Source organism: Gymnoscopelus microlampas (genome assembly GCF_963454915.1).
Source record: "Gymnoscopelus microlampas genome assembly, chromosome: 6".
Taxonomy (NCBI): Eukaryota; Metazoa; Chordata; class Actinopteri; order Myctophiformes; family Myctophidae; genus Gymnoscopelus; species Gymnoscopelus microlampas.
In genome coordinates this window covers 40634366-40646218 of record NC_139943.1, presented here as the reverse complement: position 1 = coordinate 40646218, position 11853 = coordinate 40634366, and positions in this window count along the sequence as shown.

Sequence of the window (11853 nt, the reverse complement as noted above, 5' to 3'; positions counted from 1 at the left end):
AGTGACTGTCCACTGACTATTGCCTTGTTGATGTGGACTGTTGCACTCCTGCATGTGGACTCTTGCACACAGACAAGTGGAATGCCTAACTGTTGAGTTGTTGACTATATTCATATACATATTAATAGTTGATAGACTGTACATACTGTATATTCATTCAGACCATCATTAAGATACATCATTATTGATCCCGGGGTGAAATCAAGTGTCATAGCAGCAACACTGTGAGAGTGAAACACAGTAATAGATTGCTACTACTACTACTAGACATCTGCACTGGGTCTCTGAATGAACATGGTACAGTCTATCAATAAATATATAGAATACAGTCTAAATGTCTCTCAGCAGTGAATATATGAATTAATATGCATCTATCACCTATGAATATATTAATCGAGATACGTATGAGACTATAAACAGTGAACATGAAAATTAATATATGTACAGTGTAAACAGGCCTTCAAAATGTATGAATGACTACACGTACAGTCTATCAACAATGAATATATTAATTGAATATATTAATTAATATACAGTCTATCAGCAATGTATGAATGAATACAAGTCTTAACATTAGTGCCATAATGATACAGTAATTGCATCGATGCATCGATTTGAAACGATCCAACTGAATCGATTTATTAAACAGAAAATTGTCTTTAACATGTATCTGTCAAGGTTCTGTAGTGCACATCTTAGTAGTCCATGTACAATTGCACCAGAGTTAAAGCCGGAGTCTATATTCCAAAAGAACAGACAGTGCCAGAGTCAAAACAGGAGTCAGTAATCCCAAAAGAACAGAACAGACAGTGCCAGTTTTAAGCTCTGATATGGGGTTCAAGCTTTGCTGTGCTCACCAGCACATCCAACAGGTTGACAGACTGTTGTTATAGACCGTGTGAGTTTTATTTGGTTTGACGTTTTTGATTGTTACTCTTACTCGTGCCTCACCTGTGTTTCAAACTTGTTCATCTACACACGCGCCCTCAGAGGCAGTCGTGCTGGAGTTAGCGTAACAGGTTTCTTTCCTTTTTCTTCTTATTTCACTCTTTTCCTTTTTCTCCTACACAACCTCGCGTGGCCAGACAATATCACTGCAATTTTTTTGCAATGGCAGATTCGTCTGGAACCAGGCTACACAAGTCTTAACCGCCTGGCCATGCTTGACAGACGGTTTGCGTGCATAGTATTTTCTGTATATAGTTATTTTGGAACGTGTTTTTGTCTCTCTGCCGGCGAGCGGCTGGCTGCATTGAGAACAATGTAAATGTTTGTAAACAAAAAAAAAACCTAGAACCTCTTCTATCAGTACTTGTTGCCTAGATACTGTAGATGCCAGTTATGTTATCCAAATGTGCGTATGTTGGTTACTTGTTCAAATAGGTTATCCTCCTATAATTTGACAAACCTCTGAGAGCAAAAATGTGTGCCCCGTTCTCCTCAGTGGCTGGAGCAATTGATCTGAATTTGCACACAGCCATTGACCATTACCATCCGAACTCAACTGCGAAGCCCTTTTTTCAATTTCCTCAAATCTCAGCTTATTATTAGCGTTTATGTGTCAAACAATGGTTTTGCGCGAGAAACAAGCAGCAAAGTCTATGAAAACAAGCCCAAACGAAGCGAGCCCTACAAGCAACAAGGTCTATGAAAAGAAGCCCACACGAAGCGCCTTCACACATATACATTGCCTCTTGGAAAACAGCCGATCTACAAGCTCACAACGCGTCCCCACACCCACCTTCGCGTGACAGGGACGCGCGACAGGATGTGCAATAACCCCACATTTGCAACTACTTTCGCCTGCGCACTTCACCGGGTATGGTCTAGTGTATATAACTTTGCTTGTAGAGATGCTAAGTATGTTATTTAGACAGATGCTAGGTTTACCTGCTGCTATCCAAGTTACTTTGGCAAGTAACTAGCACATTTGTACTTTTCTTGGCATCTACTTGACCGCTTGCCCTAACACTGCTGCATTTTAAGAGCATCTGCTAAATGCCTACATTGTAACATCTCCCATATGATACAATCATATAGCTGTAGCAAGTCAAGTTTTCAAAAAAACATTTCCCCTTCCCATAAACTCTCCAGAAATAAACTGATGACTGATGACATGTTTTCATGCTGCATACACTGTCTGCAATATATTTATATTTTTTAATCTCCCCAATTTAGTTGTTGCCAATGTTTGTATAGTCCCTGTCATGGTCAAGCCCTACTGTTTGGTCTGGGGAGAGTGTTGACAACCACGTCTCTCCCAGTTCTGCTTCCATGCAGCTGAACAGGCAACCTGTAGGAGTCGCTAGTGCAGTGACACAACACACAATTGTGATCATGGGCAACTGTGTTCCTTGGAGAACCTGGCCAAGGCAGAGGCACCGAAGAGGAAACAAAACCCAGCCATGGACAGGAACTTTACCCAAACATAACTAATCCTGAGTGTTAATTTAACTCATAAGGGTCAACTTTTTAATTAAAAAACAGGATCTTACAGTGTGCAGAACAACAGCAGTCCTCCTCAGTCAGCTGAGGTTTACCCTGGGACTGAGGGGTGTGTGTGTGTGTGTGTGTGTGTGTGTGTGTGTGTGTGTGTGTGTGTGTGTGTGTGTGTGTGTGTGTGTGTGTGTGTGTGTGTGTGTGTGTGTGTGTGTGTGTGTGTGTGTGTGTGTGTGTGTGTGTGTGTGTGTGGTACCGTGCCAGGCCTAATAATACACTGACCAGAGCAGGCAAGGGACACGGCCACAACAGAGAGCAGAGGCGTCCATTTCTCTGGCACCGGCCACAGAAATCCTCTCAGGTCACTTCTCTCTGCAGATTTCTAAAGTTAGCTCAGCCCAGAAAGCAGGCCATAGATCAGACAACATGGACCTGCCACTAGGTCGCGTGGCAGACCCTCAAAGGGGTGTGGAGGTACGTGACAACTGTTAGCATTAGGCGGTGTGGGGGACGCAACAACAGTTTTAATCCCCAGAGGTTTGAGTTGTTACCAAGGCCTTCCCAATGCCAGACAATGAAGGACACGTCAGAGACATTAAATAAGCGGGGAACACTTCTACAGTTTTAGCCTACTTCCTAAGGCACATACCACACGATCCGATGCAAAGATGGGATTTATTTAAGCTGACATGCTCTTCTCAGTGCGGCCATTAAAAGAAACCACTGTCCGCTTCCTCACATTGAAAAACAGATGGGTCCCGTGCCACATCCAGATCTGACCTCTAGCATGTCGTCTTGGACCTCTGACTAGCAGAGAACGGGCGTGCAATTCACAGAGCGAGAGGGGCTTATTATCGATCCTGTCATTCTGAGTCACACGTCCAGCTGCGGGGCATGTTATTGGGTGATGTGCACTAAGCAAAACTGGCAGCCCTGTGACAGAGGGGGCACATTTTTTGGCACTGGACACTCATGTACAGGCACTGCACAAGCAATGTGACTGAATATATCAATGGTGTTAGCCTATGGCTCACTGGCTGTTTCCTAGATAAATTCATATGCGGTTATAAATGGCATATAGCCAGAACCAGCAGGGATTTTAGAACACTTTTACATATGACTGATGGTGTCAATATAAATATAGCTTTATCTTAAATTAAGTTTAATCTCGGGTACTAGGTAAACACAGAATGGAATCTTGAAAACTACCCCACTGTTGGTATTTTGCCAGGTTCTCAACAAAACCATGTGGCTTTAACCTCCATTAGTCTAATATTACGTATTCAGAATCAGAATCAGGTTTATTGTCACATCACAGGTTTACAAAGTAAAAAAGTGGGTGAAATTCGTTTTTGTACATCATTCCCATCACAACGTTAATTTCCATAGAAAGAAGAGGGTGGGAGGAAGAAGAAGAGGGGTGGGGGGCACGTGGGAAGGAGATCAAACAAGAGAACAACAGAAGGCCAAACAAGTTATCTACATATTTACATAGTACCTGAGATAAAGAAACAAACTAAGGTGCCTGAGCATAGCAGCAATGTATGTATACTGTGCATGATGTACTTATGGACGTTAAGGTGCTTAGAGAAAAAAAGAGCAAAAAAAAAAAAAGTCAGTGCGTTATACTGTACATGGGATTAAGGTGCAAAAGGTCAGTGCGTGTCTACCTAAGGTGGACTGACCCTGGTATAATCCCCAAGTAGCTCCATGAGGGAGAGCAACAAAAAAAAGTCATTTGTACCTGGTGTAGTCCACAGGTATGTCCGAGGCGGAGCTAATCCAAGTAATTTGTCCCTGGTATAATCCACAGGTGTGTTCAGGAAGAGCCAGAAAAGTCTGCGACCAGCTGGGCAGTACCGCCTGTTGTCAGGCTGCTGAACAAGGCTCATGCCTCATTCAGCTAGCTTAGTATTCTGCAGTGGTAATGAAACAAGCTCGCTAAAGGCTTGAGTACAAGACACACAACACAAAACCACCGGGATGAAACTTTAAGATATTGTGTATCTTAGTATTATGATTCTGTGAATACGGTAGTTTATAATGCATAAGAAATCGGCTATTACTAATCTGAGTTCCCAGAAGTTTTCGCCAGCTCTCGCATACAAACGGGAGGGGCGAGCAAACAGGCTATTACAGGTTCTAGTTTATTTAAAATGCAAGGCTTCACTATAATGTCTTATAATTTACGTGCATGTCCCACGACAGCAAAGTTTTTGGCGCTGTGCTGTATAAGCCAACAATAAGACTATTGGTCTTGGCAAAGCAATCAAATAGCTTAGCAAAAATCAAACCAATTTCTTTGGATGGTCTGACTGTATGACACCGACAAGATAAATGTGATGCACATAGATTAATGCAGTCAAAATGTTTTAGCACAAACAGAAAGCTTACACAATCTATCTTTACCTGCCCAGATATACTCACACAGTAAATAGCCAATTAGGACGTTTAATGTTCAATCTGAATCAGTCAAAGGCCTTATAAAGGATGAACACCTTGTCACCTGAATTTGTCTTTGTGAATCAAAGACAAATATAAAATGTGATAATCCAAGCCAACCTAAGGTATTCATCAGTCGGAGACCACTGACAATGAGCATAAAAGCAACAAATAAATAAAACAAATCCTGTAGCTTCCCTTTTAGCATTTAGAACTATCTGCAGCTGCAAGAAACATGCAAGGGCATAAGGCCGACCTCTCAGTGTTTTCTTTTTAAATAGAGACATTCACTCAGGGACCGAGGCTGGACTGCAACAAATGAGTCTGTTCAAAGAACTGGAACAGAGATGAGAGGGTTACAGAGAGGAAAAGAAGGCTCATTAGTGTGCAGAAGAACACTGCAATAAAGTACCACTGACAACAATACCACAAACAGAAAACACAAAGATGAGCATTGTTTGGTCTCAAGTTCAGCCCAAGAGTGCATTATTTATTTCAGCCCATTAAACAAACAAACCAAAAATAACTTATACAATTCTATAAGAACAGGGGAGTAAGATAGATCGCCATTCAGATGCCTATATGCCATATAGTCGATACGTATTTATGAAGAGTAGTTTATGTGTGGTAGAGCTATGAAGACTTTTCAGAGGCATTATTTGACACGAGCACATGTCAAATAATGTTTTTTTTAAATATATCTTTCTTTCTTTCTTCCATCCAAATGAAAACAAAAACACTCTGCTCTGCAGATATACCAGGTGTGTAATGTTAGGGCTGGGTTTGTCAATACTAGACAATGCTTTGTCTGGTTTCATCAAACTCCCATAAACATGCATCTACATGCACTTACAGTATGTGTGCATTTAGGGGTTTCAAGCTGGAATATGATATGAACCTGCACATTACTCAGCCCACTATTACCTGAAAACCCAACATATTTATTAATTTAATAGCACATGGGAGGACAATACCAGACGTTTTGAAGCCAATTGATTACACTCTAGTCTACATGATATGAGCCTACCCTTGTGGCTTCTTCTTGAGCAAGCTTGATAATGTGGTCAGGATAATAAGCCGAGTTGACTTACATGACAGTACTGAATACGAAGATTCTGAACCTACTAATGTAACTAAGACCCATTTCTTGAGTATTTGCACCGTTGAGTATTTAGTTTGATTATTTAACCCATTAAGCCCTGTATACTTCAACAATAAGCTAAAATAGTTACAAGCTGACAACAAGTTGTGATCCATTGTGAGCTTGTAGATCTGCATTTTCTTTTAAATTGTGAACATTAATTTTTCATTGAAATAATGACAGGTGTGGTTAACATATTTTTTATAAACGTGTTAAATTGTGATTTCTTCTTTCGGCTAATTCACACCGGGGTCGCCACAGCGGATCATCTAAATTGTGATATTGTCCTTCTATAAATTTACGAAACTTGGTGAGTGAGTGACTTCGCAGACAGACAGACAGGTATGGGTACTTTGTCAATGGGTACAACTGTTGCCCATCAAATTGAACTGAGTATTTGACATCGATAATCTCATGTGAAGATTTTTGAAAGGACTGTTATTTCTGTACAATGTCCATTTACACTCATTGCAAACAAAATAGTTTACAGAACTGTTGTTTTCCATGTAAGACAATGCAGGAGTTCACCGCTTCAGGTATATTTTCTAAAATGTTCAAAAATCAACTTGAATTCAACATAATATTGTGAGCTTGTAGATCTGCTCTTTTCAGAATATTTGATCATTTTTGCCTTTAATTAATGACATACCCCAAACAGGAACATCAGTATTAAAGGGGAGAATTTGGTGAACGCAGTGTTCCTCTGTTTGTGTTGCACAAAACTAAAAAGTAATGTAACAGTTCAACCACAGTTAGTGATTGGTCCTCATTGTTCATGATCAAACTCTACTTGACAGTATGTCATCCCAGCTGAAGATCTGACGTACAAACACCTCAGAGACATCAGATGACAACAAAGCCTACTGTACCTCTGTGACTCATCAGATGAATGCTTTTTGACACAGAGACAGAGGAATGTGTCAAAGTGGTGCATGATGAGCTCTAGGCTGGCCGCTCTATTTTCTGACCATCTGTTGGACAAGGGCCTTGTGTTGCTCGCACCTCCCGTGTTGAGCATCTCCGGTGTTTACTGGAATCGCTCAACGATGCATCATCTGAGAAGATTTATTTTGACAACAACGCAGGACTCAACCTGCTAGGATTAGCTGAGATGACTGTCTGGATGAGCCCACACTCCACAGTGATGCTTTCTAAGTTGAGCTCCCCCGTCTTCACACTCCCTTTAGCCCTGCGGGTTCAATAACGCCACTGCATGGCATAATTACACATCCATGCATGAATGCATACAGCATGCAAATCTAAATACCCCATTGTATTCCGAATCAGCCCATGTTCCTTCCAATCGCACCCATACTGTATGATATCATCAAGTCTCTCACTGTCATCAATGTTCAGAAACATGATATTGGCTTTGGGTAATTTGGTCTTTCAGTAAAAATACAAGACTAGTTCAAATCCTATATGGCTGGACCTTGTATAAAACACTAGAGGGCTTTTCATTTGAAACGATACAAGAAGTGGTGACACTCAACCAAGATGACTCATGAAGTTATCAGTATATTTATCAGGATACTATTTTATCCAGGAACAGGAAAATATTCTGTTTTCTTTTATCTTTTTCCCCAATATAGTTGGAATGCCTATACCCCAATTACCCCACGTAGTCCCTGTCACTGCTGACCTATGCGGTGAGGAGTTTCACCGGGAGGGCCTATGGAGGAACATGCAATCCTTACCATTTCTGCTCCCTCCTGAGCTGGTGCCCCAAACAATCTGTATAGGAGTCACTAGTGCAGCAACAGAGATTGCCCTCCCCAACCAGCTTCCAACACTTGAACATGACCAATTGTGTTCGTTGGAGCGCCCGGGCCAAGCCAGAGGCACCATGGAAGATTTGAAATATATTCTGTTCTTAGTGGAATCATTTTAGTTTGGAAAGAGCTGAGTGGAACCGCTATAAACTGATTCTGATGATGCAATTGTACTGTAATGTAGACCCCTGCAAGCATAATTGAAGATTGTGGAGTCAGTATAAACAGATGACATAATAGGAAACTGTTTGCGTGGAATCATTTTGAAAAAGCAACGGCCAATGGGGAAACATAAACACTCTGCCGGGTCGACCAATGGTGTAACTTAACTCTTTGACTGCCAATTATGTAATATTTTGCCTAGGCGCAGCTTGCCAATGACGAGAATGACCAATTTCGTGTTTTCAGTGGTTTTCCACTAGATGGCGCTGTTTGCTGGCCTATGGGTCACCGTTTGGCTCCCAGAGAAGGAGAGGAGCAGCGGGTCACGTGATTGCAAAACAAACAGCCCGTTCTCTTCGTTGTAATTCGATCTGGAAGAATGGCTTTTCCTCTGTTTCTGTTGCTTTGGCCTACATTCAACTGCCCACTACTATAGAACGGATGCTCGCGGCGGCGGCGGCGGCTCCCCCCCCCCCCCCCCCCCCCCCCCCGATTTCTGCAAGACTCGGATACGTCTTCTGTGACCGGTGCTATGCTAGTTTATTATAGCGTTTTGCGCCAGCGTTATATCTTCTCCACTCGCAACTGCTTTGTTATAGATTGTCTACATTCCGCTGTGTGCTGAGTTTGTGCGTAGAGGTGTGTGTTGATATGAGGCGTGTTCTGGGCGCATACGCAAAGCTATCTTCATACACAGACTTTGCGCTCCAACTTAAGACGAACTTGGAGCTTTTCTTATCTGTTGCACTGGGGCAAATTGACAGCAGCGCAGGTGTTTTTTGTTATTTTGGAAGCGCAGCACATTGTGAAGCCAGGCGCCTAATCCAAACAAATAATCAACACATTGATTGCAATCAAAATCCATTTGATCTGAACCCTCATGTTCAACAATTGAGGTGGCATTTCATTCAAGCACTTAATCCTTCATTAATCCTAGTATGTTAAGAAAAGGTTGCTGCTGTTATGGTTGTTAGACGTGTGGTTTTGGAAAGAAACGGGTCGCCTCTTTCACAGTAGTGTAGAGCATGCTGTGCACACCGAAAATATCTGATATACAAGCTCACAACGTGTCATGCGGCGAGCCGGCGACCCTTTGTCAGCATGGAGAGAAGTGGGACTATTCATTTCTTGTGTCAATTGTGTTTGCATCACCAGTTAGGCTAACGATTTGTGCTGCGTTCTGCGTTCGCTCCTAACCACACCACACTGCTCAGTTTGATTAATCCATCAATACCACAATTCTGATTGCTATAATTCAAAGTTCTCTGTAATCAGCAACGTGCCTTGTACACATTAATGAGTTTGATAGTTTTGCTGTGCTATCACTCCTCTTGGACATGATGGAAATGAGTACCATTAATTAAAGGAACTAGACCATACCCGGTGAAGGGCGCAGGCGAAAGTAGTTGCAAAGTTGGGGTTAATGCACGTCCTGTCGCGCGGTTTCTCCCCCGCGCGCGTCCCCGTCGTGGCCCCCCCCTCCCCTCCCCTCCCCTCCCCCCCGTCGCGGCACCCCCGGCCCGTGGTCACCCCTCCCCACGGGCGGATATATATATATATATATATCAGCACGGAGAATGGCGTAGGCATGTTACTCGCCCGCCCCGCGTCCGTCTGGTGTGTTTACTTTCCACAGAAAGAATTGTACTGAGAGAGTGGGCGGGGTCTCGGTGTTGCCATGTCGGCGTACTGTAAGCGCTGTAGGGGCAATGTTGGTGGTATAGGGTTTGTTTGGTTTGGCCTCGTTTTCATAGACCTTGCTGCTTGTTTCTCTCGCGAAACCTGGCAACGACACATGCGCAGTTTGATCAAGAGTCCATCCAAGACACCGCCGTGAGGTTACTAGAATTATAGTAGGATGTGCACTTCAGCACATTTCATTGTATGGTTAAAACTGCTTTCCCCCCAAAAAATAGAGGTGTAAGTCAAAGGCAGAAGCAATGTGGCATGCCGCATATAGTTTCATCACCATGTGCACAAGAAACAACAAAATCAAAGACGTTTTCCACTGCACATGAGGGAGTACGTTTCTGGTGTGATTTGCTGATACTACTACTCCACTTGAAGAATTATTTACAGTACGTGAGCAGAAGGTGAGTCAGGTATTTCTAAAAGCTTTGATGTTGCCACTTCTATGACTTAAGTGGCTCTCAAGCTGACAATCGTACACAATGGTTGACTATACATTAAAGGCCACGTAAGCATCCAGCTGCATGACCCAATCAGGGTTACAATGAGTTGTTTTATATCCTAAAAGAAAGCAGTGACAGGTTCAATACAGCATCTATGCACTATTTCTGTTATGATCTTTTTAAGTGCCCAGATCGAGTGGAGCTGTGGTTCCACATCGGTGCATAGTGGTGGTGTTTACCAGCATGGTAATACCAACCTACAGATAAGTACAAAGAAAGTACCAACATGACAAAAGTAAGCAGCAAAGCCCTCAAAACCCATAAAACAAACGCATCAAGAGAGTGTAAGTAATAACGATACACAACATCTACATAAGTGCTTCTGAGGAGCCCACTTCAAAGCCAAAGCAGTGCATGGAACCCCTGTTTACTTAGCAACATCCATCATGACCTGCTTTCAAGATACGGGCACTGGAGAATCATGACATGTAGGCTGTGAAATACAACACCTCATTATCAGATGACATTGACCTCAGAGTAACCTTGGGTTACAACTACAATCAAAGTTAAGTCTCGAGAAATCCAAGAAGGTTGTTTCATGTTGTTCTACTCATATAACATGTGAGGAGATGATTCAGCATTTGTGCAGTCTTTTTTTTCTTCTTTTTTTTTTCATTAAATAATTTTAATGCTTTTGTATGCTTTATTCTGACATGACAAAGAGGGGAAAATAACATAGTGAGGGTAAGGATGCCCATTTTCATGCGGCCTTTCAGCATTCACAGAAATGCTGAATTGCCATTTCATGGAGAAAACCAAATCTACTACAATGTCATCCTTTCATTGTAATTTCATGACAGTTCTATTTAGTTTTTCAAGCATGCAAAATGTGTATTTGGTATTACACACATTCATGTCTTTGCTGGAGGGTAAATACAAAGCGATGATGAACAATGCAGTCTGTGAATTACAAATAAAAAGGAATTTTGCTAAGGCACCACGCATTACAAAGAATGAAAATGATATCTTTTGAAGTGATGGAGTATATCATCAAAGCAGAGAATTAGGCCTGCAGCACAACTTGACAAGTGGCACAGTGCAGGCCTGTTGAGTATCATTGACCTGGAAGGTCTTTGTGATGGGGGTTTCAGTCAGACTGAGACCAGTAGAAGTGCAGAAACTTGGAGGGATTCCCCTTTTAGTGGCTGGTTGCTATTTAGGTTAAAGTAGATATCCATTTACAGGGCTATGCTCAGATCAGAACAGACAGCACTCTCTGTCTGACCAAACCTCAGGCACACTCAACCTGGCAAAAGTCAAGTATCCTGCCACAGGTGGTGTGCTTGTGTATTGTGAGTTTTATGGTCCTAACATCCCAGTCGCCATTTTATGTATTAAGCTGCCACACCTGCCCGTCACTCTGGTGATAATGCTGCATTAGCATGTCATATATGCCTACAGTATATATGACAAAATTCTCCAACATACACCTCTGCTCTATCCATCAATCCATCTTCAACCGCTTATCCAGAATCGGGTCGTGGGGGCAACAGTTCCAGCAGAGAGCTCCAGACCCTTTCCCGAGCAACATTAGCCACTTCCTCCTGGGGGACCGAGGGCGTTCCAAGGCCAGATCTTGTGGAGATATAATCCCCCCATCTGGTCCTTGGTCTGCCAGGGTCTCCTCACAGTGGGACGTACAGCGAGGAACTCCCTAGGGAGACGCTCGGGAGGCATCCGTACTAGATGCCCGAACCACCTAAGT